Genomic DNA, 13,715 nt, shown 5'->3' with positions numbered 1-13,715 from the left:
CAGTTTGGAGTTTCTTTGTGTCTGCTTTCACCAGTTTCATCGATATCTGCTTCATTCAGGACTGTTTCTGTTTTAACTCCCTGCACTGTTTTTTTTTTTTTTTTTTTTTTTATCTTATCATTTGTTGTCTTCCTCTCTGCTGGGGACTGGTCACTCATAAACCATGAGTCATAAGTGATTGTGAAAACTGATGTTATGGCTCCCCACTCCACAAACCCCCTCCCCTTTGTTTGGCAGACCTAGGTGTTTGAGGCCGGTCCATCCAATGTGTCATTAATGCAGGGTCGACCCGTGGCGTAGGCAGTATAGGCAAATGATAGGGGCGCCGGCAATCATGAGGGCGCCAGCGTGGCTACCTTTTTTGTATAAAGGAATTTCCAGACTTTTATTCAGTAATTTTACAAAAGAATCCAGCAAAACATGACAATAACCTGAAAAAGGGCTAACCTATTTTCCTGCACTCTGCTTGACCCTGAAGGGTGCATGATCACAACATCAACACTGCTCCTCACCTGTTCATTTGTGGACGAGATGAACAGGCAGTTTATACTGCTTAAATGATACTGGCCGACAGTACGCTAAGATATCATGTCAAAAAAGCCAAAGCCTTCAGGAGCCCAGGGGTGAAAGAGAAGAAGAGAGGAGGAGGAGAAACGCTAAAAAGACAGAGGTATGTGCATAATGTTATTTAGAAGTTTTACTCGCAGTTATGCTAGCTTGTTATCGGTTGGTAGTCACGTTTGACTGTGTAAGTCCTAACTTCAAATAAAGTAAATTTCAGTGATTTTCACCACTTTTAATCAGGTAAACAAACATTTTTATACGTGTAGATAAAATAACCAGGTATAGAATTACATTTTTATTTATTTTATTTTTTTGTGAGGTAGGTAGGTACCGTTAGAGTCCTGCTTCTTATTAACAGTTGTGCATTTAGTAAGCTAACATTCAGCTGATTTAAATTAGAAATATTGTAATAATTGTTTAAAACACACTTGTCCTGCTGCTCTGTTGAAGAGAAAACACACCTAGGAAGCTCTGGAATGAAGCTTTTCAAACGTTTGCTTTATTATCAATAAAAATTCACTCACTAATCTGATTGATGTATGTCACTAACTTGATTTCTTATTTATTGTATTTTTTAATAGGTTCCTGTGGTATACATATTTTTACATCTTCAATTTGTATTTATAGATCTTTGTATTTCAGTTCAAAATATTTAATTGTTTTTATTATTATTAATAATTAATTAATTAATTAATTAATTTACATTTGATTAAAGTTTTTTTAATTTTAATTTATTTATTTATTTTTTTATTTTTTTATTTTTTTTATAAAAATAAAGTCTCTTATACGTAGAGATGTATGATAGTTTTATTTAAGTATGTAAAAATTCTTGTTGGTGCTGGAATGAAAGTTCAAAATCAAACAGGAACTAACACAAATGACCAAGATGTCAAACTTGTGCTAGTGAAAAAAGAGTGAACAATCAAAGCTTTGGCAACTTTGAAGCTTAATGCACACTTAAAAACAGAACACATACCAGCTGTTTAGTCCGGGCTGTGGTCAGATCTACGAGTCCTCAGAGAATTAGGGTCAACGTGTTCTCGTATTAAAATTAAATCAACAATCTTTGCCAGCTACAACTTATTTTTTGTCTTACTACAAGAGGAGGTTAAGACGTGAACACTGGTATCGGGCTTTGATGCAGGAAGTTCTTCACCTGGAGCCCAACATCCGACGTGAGCATCAGAAACTTTAAAACTTTAATAAAAAATTGTTGTATTGTTGAATGACTCTTTATTGTCTTTCTTTTAAAGCAATTTGAAAAAGATCTCTATATGAAAAGACACTTCTTCATACATGCCAACCCTCCCGATTTTCCCGGGAGAGTCCCAAATTTCAGTGCCCCTCCCGAAAATCTCCCAGGCCCACAACTCTCATGAATTTCTCCCGATTTCCACCCGGCCACCTTAAATAGTGCCACACCATTAATAACATTAATAACACTTACACCTTGGCTCGAAGTCAAGCACGGCAAACACAACAGGAGAAGAAGAAGAAGCAGAAGAAGAAATGAGTAAGAAGAGAAAGTACTCGTGTAAATTCCAGAATGAGTGGAAAAGAAAATTCCCATTTATCCGGGACAGTGCGAAGGGGATGAGATATGCTACGTGCACATTTTGTAGATCTGACTTTTCGATTGAACACGGTGACCGAACGGATATCAAGACACATCAATATGACCCCCCCTTGAAAATCTCCCGAATTCTGAGGTATCAAGGTTGGCAAGAATGCACTTCTTTTGTCTGAAGAGTTTGGAGTTGACATGATGTATGGCTTAATGAGGTGGAAACAGCTTTAGTCAGAGTGAATTAATGCTGACGCTAGTTTTCATTGATTCCACTCAGTGAATCCATGGATGTGTCTTTAGTATTCAGACATCAGACAGTGTTCTTGGTGGCTGTCTCCTTGTTCCTGTTGAACTCTGAGAAAGACGTGGATGTCCCTCCTTCCCTGTCTTTGTCCTGTCCTTTGTTTCTGCTGTTTGTTATCGACAGGACCTGTTGGAGACACAGCTGCTGTGCCTCTTCTCCCCACTGTGCCATCGATCTGTGTTCAGATCCTCTTTTTTAAATCCATTTAAGGCAACATTATGAGACTCAAATGTCTCATTATTTCACTTAGTTTAACTTCTCCTTCAGGGGATATCAATTCATGGTGAACAAAGTGAGCAGTGATCTGAGACAAAGGATTTTATTCAGTAAAATTAAAACCTAAATTACATCTTTATGTAATGTTACCTGGATGACTGTTCTTGCCAAAGGAGTACAATGCATCCAGAAAATATTCACAGAGCTTCATTTTTCCACGTTTTGTTATGTTACAGCTTCATTCCAAAAAAAATGGAATGAACTAATTCCTCTCCTAAATTCTACATACAACACCCCAAAATGACAATGTGACAAAAAAATCTCTTGAAAATTTGGACAAATTGATTAAGAATTGAAAACTTAGACATCACATGTCCATAAGTATTCACAGCCTCTGCTCCATGCTATGCTAATAAATCTTTGGCAGCAGTTAAAGCCTGAAGTCTTTTTGAATATGACGCCACCAGCTTTGCTCTCCTCTCTTTGGGCAGTTTGGTTCATTCCTCTTTGCAGCACCTCTCAAAGATCCATAAGGTTGGATGGGAAGTGTTGGTGCTCAGACTTTTTTTAGATCTCTCCAGAGATGTTTGATCAGATTCTAGAGGATTCAACAAAATTGTCCTGAACCCCCTCCTTTGATATCTCAACTGTGGTCTTAGGGTCGTTGTCCTACCGATAGATGAACCGTCGTCCCAATCTCTGAAGTGCTCTGGAGTAGGTTTCCGTCAAGGATGTCTCTGTATATCACTGCGTGCACCTTTCCCTCAATCTTGACTGGTCTCCCAGTTCCTGCTGCTGAAAAACATCCCCACAGCATGATGCTGACACCACCATGCTTCGCTGTAGAGATGGTATGGTCCAGGTGATGAGCAGAGCCTGGATTCCTCAAAACATGACGCCTTGTGTTCACATCAAACAGTTGAATCTTTGTCTCATTAGAGCAGAATTTTCTTTCTCATGGTCTGAGAGTCTTTCAGGGGCCTTTTGACAAACTCACTGCACTGTCACCTGTAAGACCTTATAGACCGATGTGTGTCTTTCCAAATCATGTCCAATCAGCTTTATCTGCTACCTGTAGGAACATCTCCAGGATGATCAGTGGAAACAGGATGCACCTGAGCTCAATCTTGAGCTTCATGGCAAAGGCTGTGAATACTTCTGTATATCTGATGTGCAAAGGTTTGAGGTTTCACAGCCCAACATGAATAAGGAGAGGCTCATCAAGTGGGAAGCATAGGAACTCCTCTGTCATGTGACTACAGGTGACTGTCAGTCAACTCACACCAAGATGGTGTGAGTTGACGAACGCAGTCAAGGGACCAGAGTGGAGATGCATCCAGCATGATAACTACAGAAGACAATTTTTGGATCTCAATCAGTTTGGAAATAGTAAGAGACCTTAAAAAAAAAAGAAAAGACAATTAAGACCTTTTTTTTTTTTTTTTTTTTTTCTTTTCTTTTCAATATGGCATCCTTGCATCACATGCTGAACTACTCCAGTAGACCACACAGACAAACACCAAACCATTAATTCCACAGGTGTGAGATCTCACACAGCTTGTGTGATCAAACATGTCTTCCAAAAAAAAAAAAAAAAAAAAAGAAGAAGGGCAAACAACATCAATGAAAAAACAAGGAGAGGAATCCAGGTAAACAAGCCACACGCTTGTTCCTGGAAACAGTTTTTTTTTTTTTTTACATTTCCTGCCAAATCCTTGAGTTGTAACATCTAGTTCATGACACTTCCTGTTTTGCTCCTCTCTTTAGTTACTTCAGAAAAGCAATTTCACCACAAACTTCAAACAGTAGGTACTGATGATGAGATATTGAGCAGCAAATGGCAAATTTGGCCCTAAATCTGGCTTGAAATCATCTAATGTTTCACCCACAAAGAAGAGCGTTCCTTCCATAGAGACCATCATTTTCCCTGCTATCTTTCTAGTGGAGCAACTTTATTTTTTGTAATAAAATATTTAAGGCATTGCAATAATTTTCTCATCAGACATAACATTCACATGTACAGGACAGGCTCAGAGAGGAGGCGCTGTAGCTATGTAGATGCAAACAGACAGTTCCTGCAGCATCTTTGAGCTAAACCACATCTGAACAAGGTCTGCAGGTTAAAGACAAATACCAGAAACAGTGACCCCTGCAAAGGTTAGAAAAACGCCTAAAGATACACAGGTCACATATTTTGCATTAACAGCACTCAGGCTGTGTTTCAAATGTTTGTGAAATGTTTTCTGAAAATGCTAAAGGGGTGATAAACCATGCTTCCTTTTTTTTTTTTTTTTTTAATCTCCCTTTGTGTCTCAGCTGCTGTTGTGACTCTTGTGTACAACCTCTGAGCTTTGGAGAAATCATCATAACAATGGTTCCAAAAAGGGCTTTTAGCTACAGTTAAATTAAAGTGAATATAACTGTTTCTGTGTAAAGAGAGCAAAGACATTTCATTAAGTTAAAGGATGTTTTGATTATTGAATTAGTAAAAAAAAATATGATTTGAATAGGTGGATAATTGCACATCACTCTCCCCCAACACCGCTCATCCATGTTTATTTTGATCAGACAACAATAGGAGACTGTAAAGCAGACAAATTAAAGGGCCTCATGTACACAGGAGCAAACGTGGAAACAGCATGACAACAAAGGCAAGAAAGAGGAAGGAAGGGCAATGAGATAAAGAAATGCAGTATCAGTAAGTGGGCAGCAGACAGCGGTGATTATGGTTTTCAGCGGGCTGAGTGGGAAACAAATGCAGGCAGGCTGCCGGAGTTGAAACGCAGAGATGGAAGTAGTTCAGAGAAACCAAGGCACTTTGATACACTCTTCAAAGCTCTCTTTGACCTTAAAAACTTGGTCTTTGTGTACGCTTCAAGTCACATTATTGTCAAGGCAGCTTACTGGAGAATAAACATCCCTTCTACCACACCGCCACTCCATCAAACACAGGATAAAGATGGTATATATTTCATTTTTTATAAATGTCAGGAAATACGCTGGAAAGACTACAGCTAACAATAAATCCATTCTATTTAAAAAAGAATAAGGAAAAAAAAAAAAGAAAAGAAAAAACATCATCTCTGCAGCAAGATTACATAATGTCAAATCAAGATGTGAATCATAAGATTATATATAAAGAATATCATTGAAGCCTGTGTGACATTTTCCTTCATTGCCATCAAATCTGGTTATGTTTGAAATACATTAATCTGACCATCCAGCAGCTGCTGTATTTACTGTTTACATCATGTATCCTAACAATGGCGCTGGCACTGCCTGTTGCAGCAGCTCACTTCATTGTTGTTTTTGTCATCTTTTTTTTTCTTCTTTTTGGTTCTCTTTGTATTCAGGGCTGGTCATAATTTTTTTAGTGTCTCATTTGATGTACATTGACTCCAAACTGGTGGCGGCAGTAGTGTTTTTCTTTCTCTTTTTTTTTTTTTTTTTTTTTTTTGCACCACAAGATTATACTTTTCAGCAGCCTGTAGCATGTCAATGCTAACTGGTGCAAGGCTGAGGAGAAGGAGGCTTGGACAATGTGCTGGTGCTGTGGTGTGAGCTAAGAAGTGACGACATGGACCTGTCCTTCCATCTATCTTTAAGGAGAATGTAAGATCTATCTCTAATAAGATGGACAAGCTAGCCATGCTAACCCAGCAACAGAGGGCATACCACAAGGCAGAGTAACATCATGCTATTCACAGACATGGCTAATAGAGCTAACACCAGCAAGAACGCCACACTAGAAGAGCTTCACCTGCTGTGAGCAGACAGGATCCAGGAGACAGAGACTGAACAGACTGCTGAAGAAGCTCAGTCCTGGACCCTGTGGAGGTGGAGGCTGGCTGACTAGACGATGACGAACAAGCTGTCATCTCTGATGGACATTTTTTTCTCAAGGTGACACTTTTTATGTTCCATTTATATATTTTTGGATGTTTTGCGCTATATATTTTATTGTACCCCTGCTGTGACTCAGAATTTCCCATCAGGGATTATCAATTATTTTCTATTCTATTTTATTCCATTATATTATATGACATTATATTATATCTTAATTGATAAAAATGATCCTTCAATATGCCCAAATCAACTTTTGAAGCAGGTCTGGCTTGAATGTTTCTCATGGCCACAAATAGTTCAGCCAAAAGCTGTTACTTGCATTCATGATCTGCCTGCATACATGAGGTCAGAGACTAAAATAACCACCTCGACCTTTGGTACATTTGAATTTGCAAGTGCTGGAAAAGCAAAATCATGTATGCAATTTTGCATTTTAAGCAAAAAAAAAAAAAAAAAAAATGTGGTGCAGTGTAGATTTTCTGTCTAAAGCATAACATAACTTCCAGCATGTATTATTTATCTGCAGCTATTAATACAACCCACACAAACTTTACTGTTTAAGCCCTTTTTTTGTTTTGTTTAGAGATAAATCAATAGATTTATAAAATGTTAAAAAGACTGACATCATTTAGCAGTGGGTGAGATAACCATCATTTTTGACATTTAGAACAAATTATTGAATTTAAAAGAAAAGAAAATGTACAGCAAAAATTTCCCTACCTTTCACGTGTTAAGAACCCTGATTAAAATGTTTTGTCAGATCTCAGCCATCAGAAGAAGAAAAATAAGACAGTTTGAAAGCTCATGATAACCATTCAGCCATTTGCACTGTTTCCATCTGTCTGGAGCTTTCAGTCATACAGTGTTACTTTAACTCAGCGAATAGTTTTCACTGTTGTTCAAGGTGTTTCTGTGATCAAATCTAAAGTTCTCAAATTAACTTTAAATTCCTTCTGGCATATGCTTGTTTGTGCTATATTTGTGTTACTTAAAAAGTCCCACAAGCAGAGCAGCTGTGGCTCAGTGGTAGAGTTGTTTGTCATCAAACATAGGCTGGCAGTGCAGCCCCAAAGGTTAGCATGTTGAAGTGTCCTTTGGTAAGACACTGACCCAAGAACTGCTCCGGGTTGCATAGCAAGTAGTGTGTGAAAGCTTTTGAATATGTAACACCGGGGGTTCTCCTTCATTTCCTGCTGCCACCATGATGGGGAACTATGACACAACTGTACTTTTCAAAGGCATCTTTAATTTAAAAAAAATAAAAAACAAAACAAAAAAAACTTACATATACATCAGTTGAAAGTTCAAAAGTAAGAAGCACTTTGGAAAAAAAAAAACAAAACATTGGCTTAAGATACAGACTGCAAGCCAATCATACAGGCGCAGCCAATGACACTGATGTTCAAAGATAACCAAGTGACAAAAGCAGGCAGAACACTGGACTGCATGAATCTCCACAAACCTTCTGATTTAGCAGTAAAAATCATGAAACACCCTAATCTGTGAGATGTCTTCAGGTTGGCAGGTTGAGACTATTGACTGTATACAGAATGGACAGCATGGCTCTGCCTTTTGCCATTGTATGGTTTTGAAGCCAAATTACCTCTGTCAGAAGTGCCACAATTGTGCAGCCAGAGTCTGGACTGTAGAGACCCTGAGTGGAGCTGGATGAAAAATGACTTTTTATTTGTCTTCTTGGCTTTCCCCCCTGAAGTATGTTACTATTTCCAAAAAAAAAACTATGCAAGAACATTGGCTGTCAATCATCCTTAAACATGACACCAAACACTGTTTTCAACCTGTAATAACTAATGAAAACAAAAGGTTTCCTCAAAAGAGGATTGGAACACAACACAGCCCAATAATATCTTAATATTACAACAGCATATGCATGTGGGAACATTTCTGTGAGTCGTATTTATTTTTTTAAAGTTTGACCACAGCCCATCTGGAAAGACTGGGAGACAGAGTTTTTGACCTATACTGCAGCCAGCCACCAGAGGGAGCAGGGTCAAGCAATATGATGTCCATTTTATTCATATTCTATGGTTGAGACCAGACACTACAGAAATAACAGCTTCACACATTCCAGGAGAAATTAAGCTGGAACTCCTGAAGAGTGTGAATACTGTCACGTGAAGTTAGGATCATCAGATGTGAGTAAAAGAAACTTTTTACTTCTATTTTAGCATGCAAAGAAGCAATACCTACAGCACGAGATTAAAATAGAAATTGAATTTGATAGTAAGAGAAATAAATGAATAATAAAGATGTAAAATATCCCCTTGGCTGCAGTAGACGATACAAGAGGGTAGTTTACACATTAGCTCCTGCCGTCAGTGTATGCATGTAGTTTGGAGTGTAAGACTCAAAGTAGACCGGAGAGATCAGTCCTTCTTCCGTTTTTGTCCTTTGTGATAATTTCAGAGCGAAGTGTTCTTCCTTGACCTTAGAAACATTTTACCACTAAATCCTTAAGTGGAGATGCTTTTAATGAGTGTGAGGGCATTATGTCTTTATTGGATAGGAAAGTCTTTAAGAGCAGGAAATGTAGTAGGAAAGAGGAGAAAACATGGAGTAAAGACCAGAGACCAGGAGTCCCAGCTTCTAGTGTTGCTGTGCACTGCACTGAACTTGCACTTTTTCAAAGTGTCAGAAATATAAGAGTTCAAACCACAGGTATTAGTTAATATTTTTAAAATGTGCACATATTAGTTGAAATCTGTCAAACTGCTTTTATGCTGGTTATATTTTAATGAATGCAAACTTAAAAAAAGAGCACCTGATGCACATTTCTTCCACGTTCTTGTGCCACCACCTAAACACAGACCTTGGGTTGCTCCTTCTGCTGCTTTGCTCTTGGTAACTTGTCAGTTCAGCGAGGTACAAGCGGTCGGGGATACAAAGACACTGACCTTTTCCTCCCTCGAAACTTTGGGATTTTGCTCTGGATAAGAATAGCAAGGAGCTACACTGTAACCTTTTCATGCACTGCTTTGAAGTAACTTTATTTAACAGTTTTATATCCTAAGTTAGTACTTGTGTTTAAGCTCCAGTGATCTGGAAACTCACCTCCTGGGCAATTTGGGTCCAAGATCAAAATTTATAAGAACTAATGAAGATTTAACAGGTTACTCTAAGTTTTAACAAACAGTGTGTGTGTTCACAAAGCTTTTATTTTATTTTTGATCTTTATTACACATAATTACATGCACATGATGATTTCAGTTCTTTGAATTCTAGTTTTATGTTCAAAAGTATAAAATCAGTGATCAGATTTCCTCATTCCACTCGTCAGATTTCCCTCCACATGTTTTTAAGCCGACCCTGACGACATCACATTGAAGATGCATCACCCTGATCCCCTGGTACTGTGTTGTAATCCGTCAGCTCTGAAGTGGACGGAGTTCAGTTTGTCACTCCGTTTCTATCAATCTGTCGTCCTCAGCACTGAGTCCATTGGCTGTCAGGGTATCAGTGTCAGTGACCTGCTGATATACTGGCCGCTGTGCGGGAGATGTAACCTAATAAAGAACATGACGGCGTGGTTCATGAATGAGAATAGGCCCCTCGATGAATGAGAGGCATGAGTAATTGTTTTCTCAGCATGGCTAATGTTGTTAGCCTAACAATCAGTCAGATGACCTTTCATCAAGTGTGTAAAATTAGCATAAAGTGATTGATGTTGTTTGTAACAACCATATCCAGAGCATTTACATCAGCACTGTGTGCCTTAGCTTTGGAGCTTTAGCTACAAATTACCTTGGAAGTATCTGAATAAGAGACGGTCTGCAATCAGTTAATAATGCAGCGTATTTAGACCATTATTCTAGTGTTTCAGTGTTTTTTCAGTGCTCAAATTATCATTCGGTGTAGAGATGTCACATGTCAAAGCAGTAATTTTAATATTGCTAAAAAAAAAAAGTGTTTTTTTTTTTTTTTTTCACTGACAACAGGAGAGACTCCAAACATAGGACAGCCCACCCTAGATGAAAGTTTAGTGGCAGCAAGCAAAAACCACATAGGCCAAGGATAGATACTTAAGTGCAAGGAGGACATCATCATCATCATCATCATCATCATCATCATCATCATCATCATCATCAGTACCTCAATGAATAACTCTTAGGGGGTGTTTACACGTCAACAGTTTTAGGGTGAAACGCAAAAGTTTTGTTGCGTTTCAGCCTTGCGTTTGCACGAAAACGGCATTTCAGCCAACCTAAAACACAAACTTTTGAAAACGGCTTCCAGAGTGGAATTTTTGGGTTTAACCCTGAGATAATTCAAACAGGTAAATCTACGTCTAAGAATGTCATTGATGCGCTCAATGGTTCCTCTTGTTGAGCTGTGGGCAATATTATACTGCAGTTGAGAGACACTGATCACATTTGAAAATGGTGAGTCAGCACACCAGCAAATTCTACTTGCTAAGGAGCCAAGAAAACTTACCATGCTTCAGCAAGAACACATCAAGTTAAAAATACAATTACTGGAAAAGCAAATGGAAAAGAAGTGTGAAAACTTTAAGTTTAGGTGTTACAATTTTGGGTTGAGTAAATTTTTGTTGTTTGAATTACTTTTCTGACAATTGTGAAAATTGGATTTTTTTCTGTAAAAAAAAAAAAAAAACTGTACATGAAGAGGTTTAAGTTATTGAAAATATATTTTTATTGCAATGATTGCGAGAAATGCAAGTAAAAGCTATCTATTGATGAGTATATGTGGAACTAGTACATGGGATCACACTCTGATCCTACCCTGAGGTGGGATAAATTTAATGCTGTTTTTCAGGACAAACCTGATCCAGATTTGGGACTGAAGTTTTGAAATACCCAACACAGGCTCAAATCTGGTTTAAAGGCAGAATTGGATTTCCAAATCTGGATTTAAATTGTCAAGATTAAATGCTGTTTGAAATACCCAATTTTGGATCAGATCTGGGTTTAATCCAATCAACCAGGATTAATCCTGATTGATTATGTTTGAAATACTGGGCCCTGATGATCAGCTCAACTCTACTTTGGTGGAGATCTCCCAAAAGCGGCTCCTGGACTAGACAGTTATAGCACCACCTAGAGGCCTGGCATACTTACTACAGCGTTTTCAGTCCAGCAGCGTTTTCGTGTAAAGGCAGATTTTTCCACCGTGTTTTAGCGTTTTCAGATGAAACGTTGTCGTGTAAACGGGGCCTTAAAGCAGTTTATGAACTCCAACATTGACCACACACATCTCTGAAGGACCCAGACGTATAAAAGCAAAGAGGGAATCAAACTTATTAAACTGACAGCAGGCAGCCTCCCACTTTGAGACTTCGACTGTCAACTTTATCTTGTCTCTTCAATGAGAAAATGTTGTGGCTCTTAATCTAAAATTCCTGTATGGCTACACATCGCCACCTTTCCAAAGGATTGTCCACTGTCTTTACATATTGTGTCTCAAACGATAACACATTGCGCAATGTCTGCCATTAAACAGCCGAACAGGAGCTGTGATCCTGCTGTTAGCGCCACTAATGGTGGGGTATATCTCCATTAAATGGAACGCTCTTCTGACCTGCTAACCCAGCTCATACATACCTCTAACCACCTCGCTGTTAGTACATACGGACTGTTTTCCCCACTAATGACAGGACATGCATACAGGCCCTGAAGTTTAAATATTATTTTGACTCTCCAGTTTGGTGCTGCTACTGTTTGAGCCCAAAACACAAATGCAAACGCAACAACACAACAGAGGTACAGCCACAACAGCCACTCTTTATGATCTGCAGAGTCTCTCTCTACTTTAAGAGATGTCTGAAAGCTCACCTGTTCAGGGAACACTTAGGCCCTTAATCTGAGCCTTCTCCTCTTTGTCCTCAGGGGTAGAATGAGTCAGAAGGTCTCAGACCCAGATCTTAGTCAATACTTATCACTGATCATTGTTGAAGGTTGAATTTTAGTTATGGAAAAAAAAGAAGAATGAGAAGAAAATGGAACTTCTTCTTGCACTTAATGGCAGCACCTGCAGCCAAATAACTTGAAGCACTAACTTAAGTTTCCCCTTCTGTTTAACTTATTGCTTGTGTAATACGTTGCTTTGAACCAAAGCATCTGCAAAATGAAACTGTAGAACTGTAGAAGTTAAAAGAAATCAGTTTTCCCAACAGACACAGAAAGGTGTTGAAAGTAAGTGGCAGGCTCAGTGGAGACAGTCTGGGTTTGCAAAAGCAGAGTCTTTTAGTCCACAAAAACAGGTTCAGTACACAGGTTCAGTACAACCCGACTGGCTTGGTGGTTTTTGAAGATGCTTTGAGCTAAGGGCACTAACTCATTAGCATTTTCAACTTTGCCATAGCTAAAGTTATCCTCTTGGGGAAGTAAGGATCAAGCCTCCTGATACTCACCAGAAAGTTGACGCTGCAAAAACACAGACAGTAACATCTTTAGGTCAGAGAAGGTGATGCGTTTAAACACATTTAAACTGGTCTCTGTCAGATAATTGCACGAGTCCCTCTGGTCTGAGTCCCAAGTGAGTAGCAAGTCATTTGGTCCAAGTCTCAAGCAAGTCTCAAGTTTCTCTGTTGTGGGCAAGTAAAGTCAAGTCAAGTCGAGTCACAAAGGTTGTCAGTTCAAGTTGACTCAAGTCACAAGGTTGTCGATTTGAGTCACAGTTTATATCTCAGGTTTATATCTTGAATGGAGAAACCTTATCTTCCTAAAGTTAATGTCAAAAAATACCATTAGATTAGTCTGCAGCTCTGCACGGATCAAACCATATATTTTATCATTATAATAGAGAGGTAAAAACTTATTTGAGGCTAAATGAGAAGGAATAAAGGTTTTGTGTGGGAGGTATTTCCTCTGCTGACGAGACACGCTGCCATGGATGGATGATATTTATGCAGTCACATAGGCTACAGTAGCCCATATCAACGTTTGAGACAGTGGTGAGTGAAATTGTATGTCTTATTATTAGTAACAATGTTCAAAACATGATCGACAAACATATCACCACGCACACACAGATGCACATGCACTTCTAATAGTCTTAGCTTGGTTTCACTTCCTTGGCTTCGTGTGCAGTCTTGTTCACGAGTGAGGGAAGGATGGAGCGAGAGGTTAACAGGCGGATCGGTGCAGCGTCTGCAGTAATGCGGACTCTGCACAGGTCTGTCGTGGTGAAGAGGGAGCTGAGCCGGAAGACAAAGCTCTCTGTTTACCGGTCGATCTTAGT

The sequence above is a fragment of the Halichoeres trimaculatus genome, unplaced genomic scaffold, assembly GCF_033239565.1.
Source record: "Halichoeres trimaculatus isolate MK-OKI-2021-1 unplaced genomic scaffold, fHalTri1.1 fHalTri1_scaffold_17, whole genome shotgun sequence".
NCBI lineage: Eukaryota > Metazoa > Chordata > Actinopteri > Labriformes > Labridae > Halichoeres > Halichoeres trimaculatus.
This window is presented reverse-complemented; position numbering follows the sequence as displayed.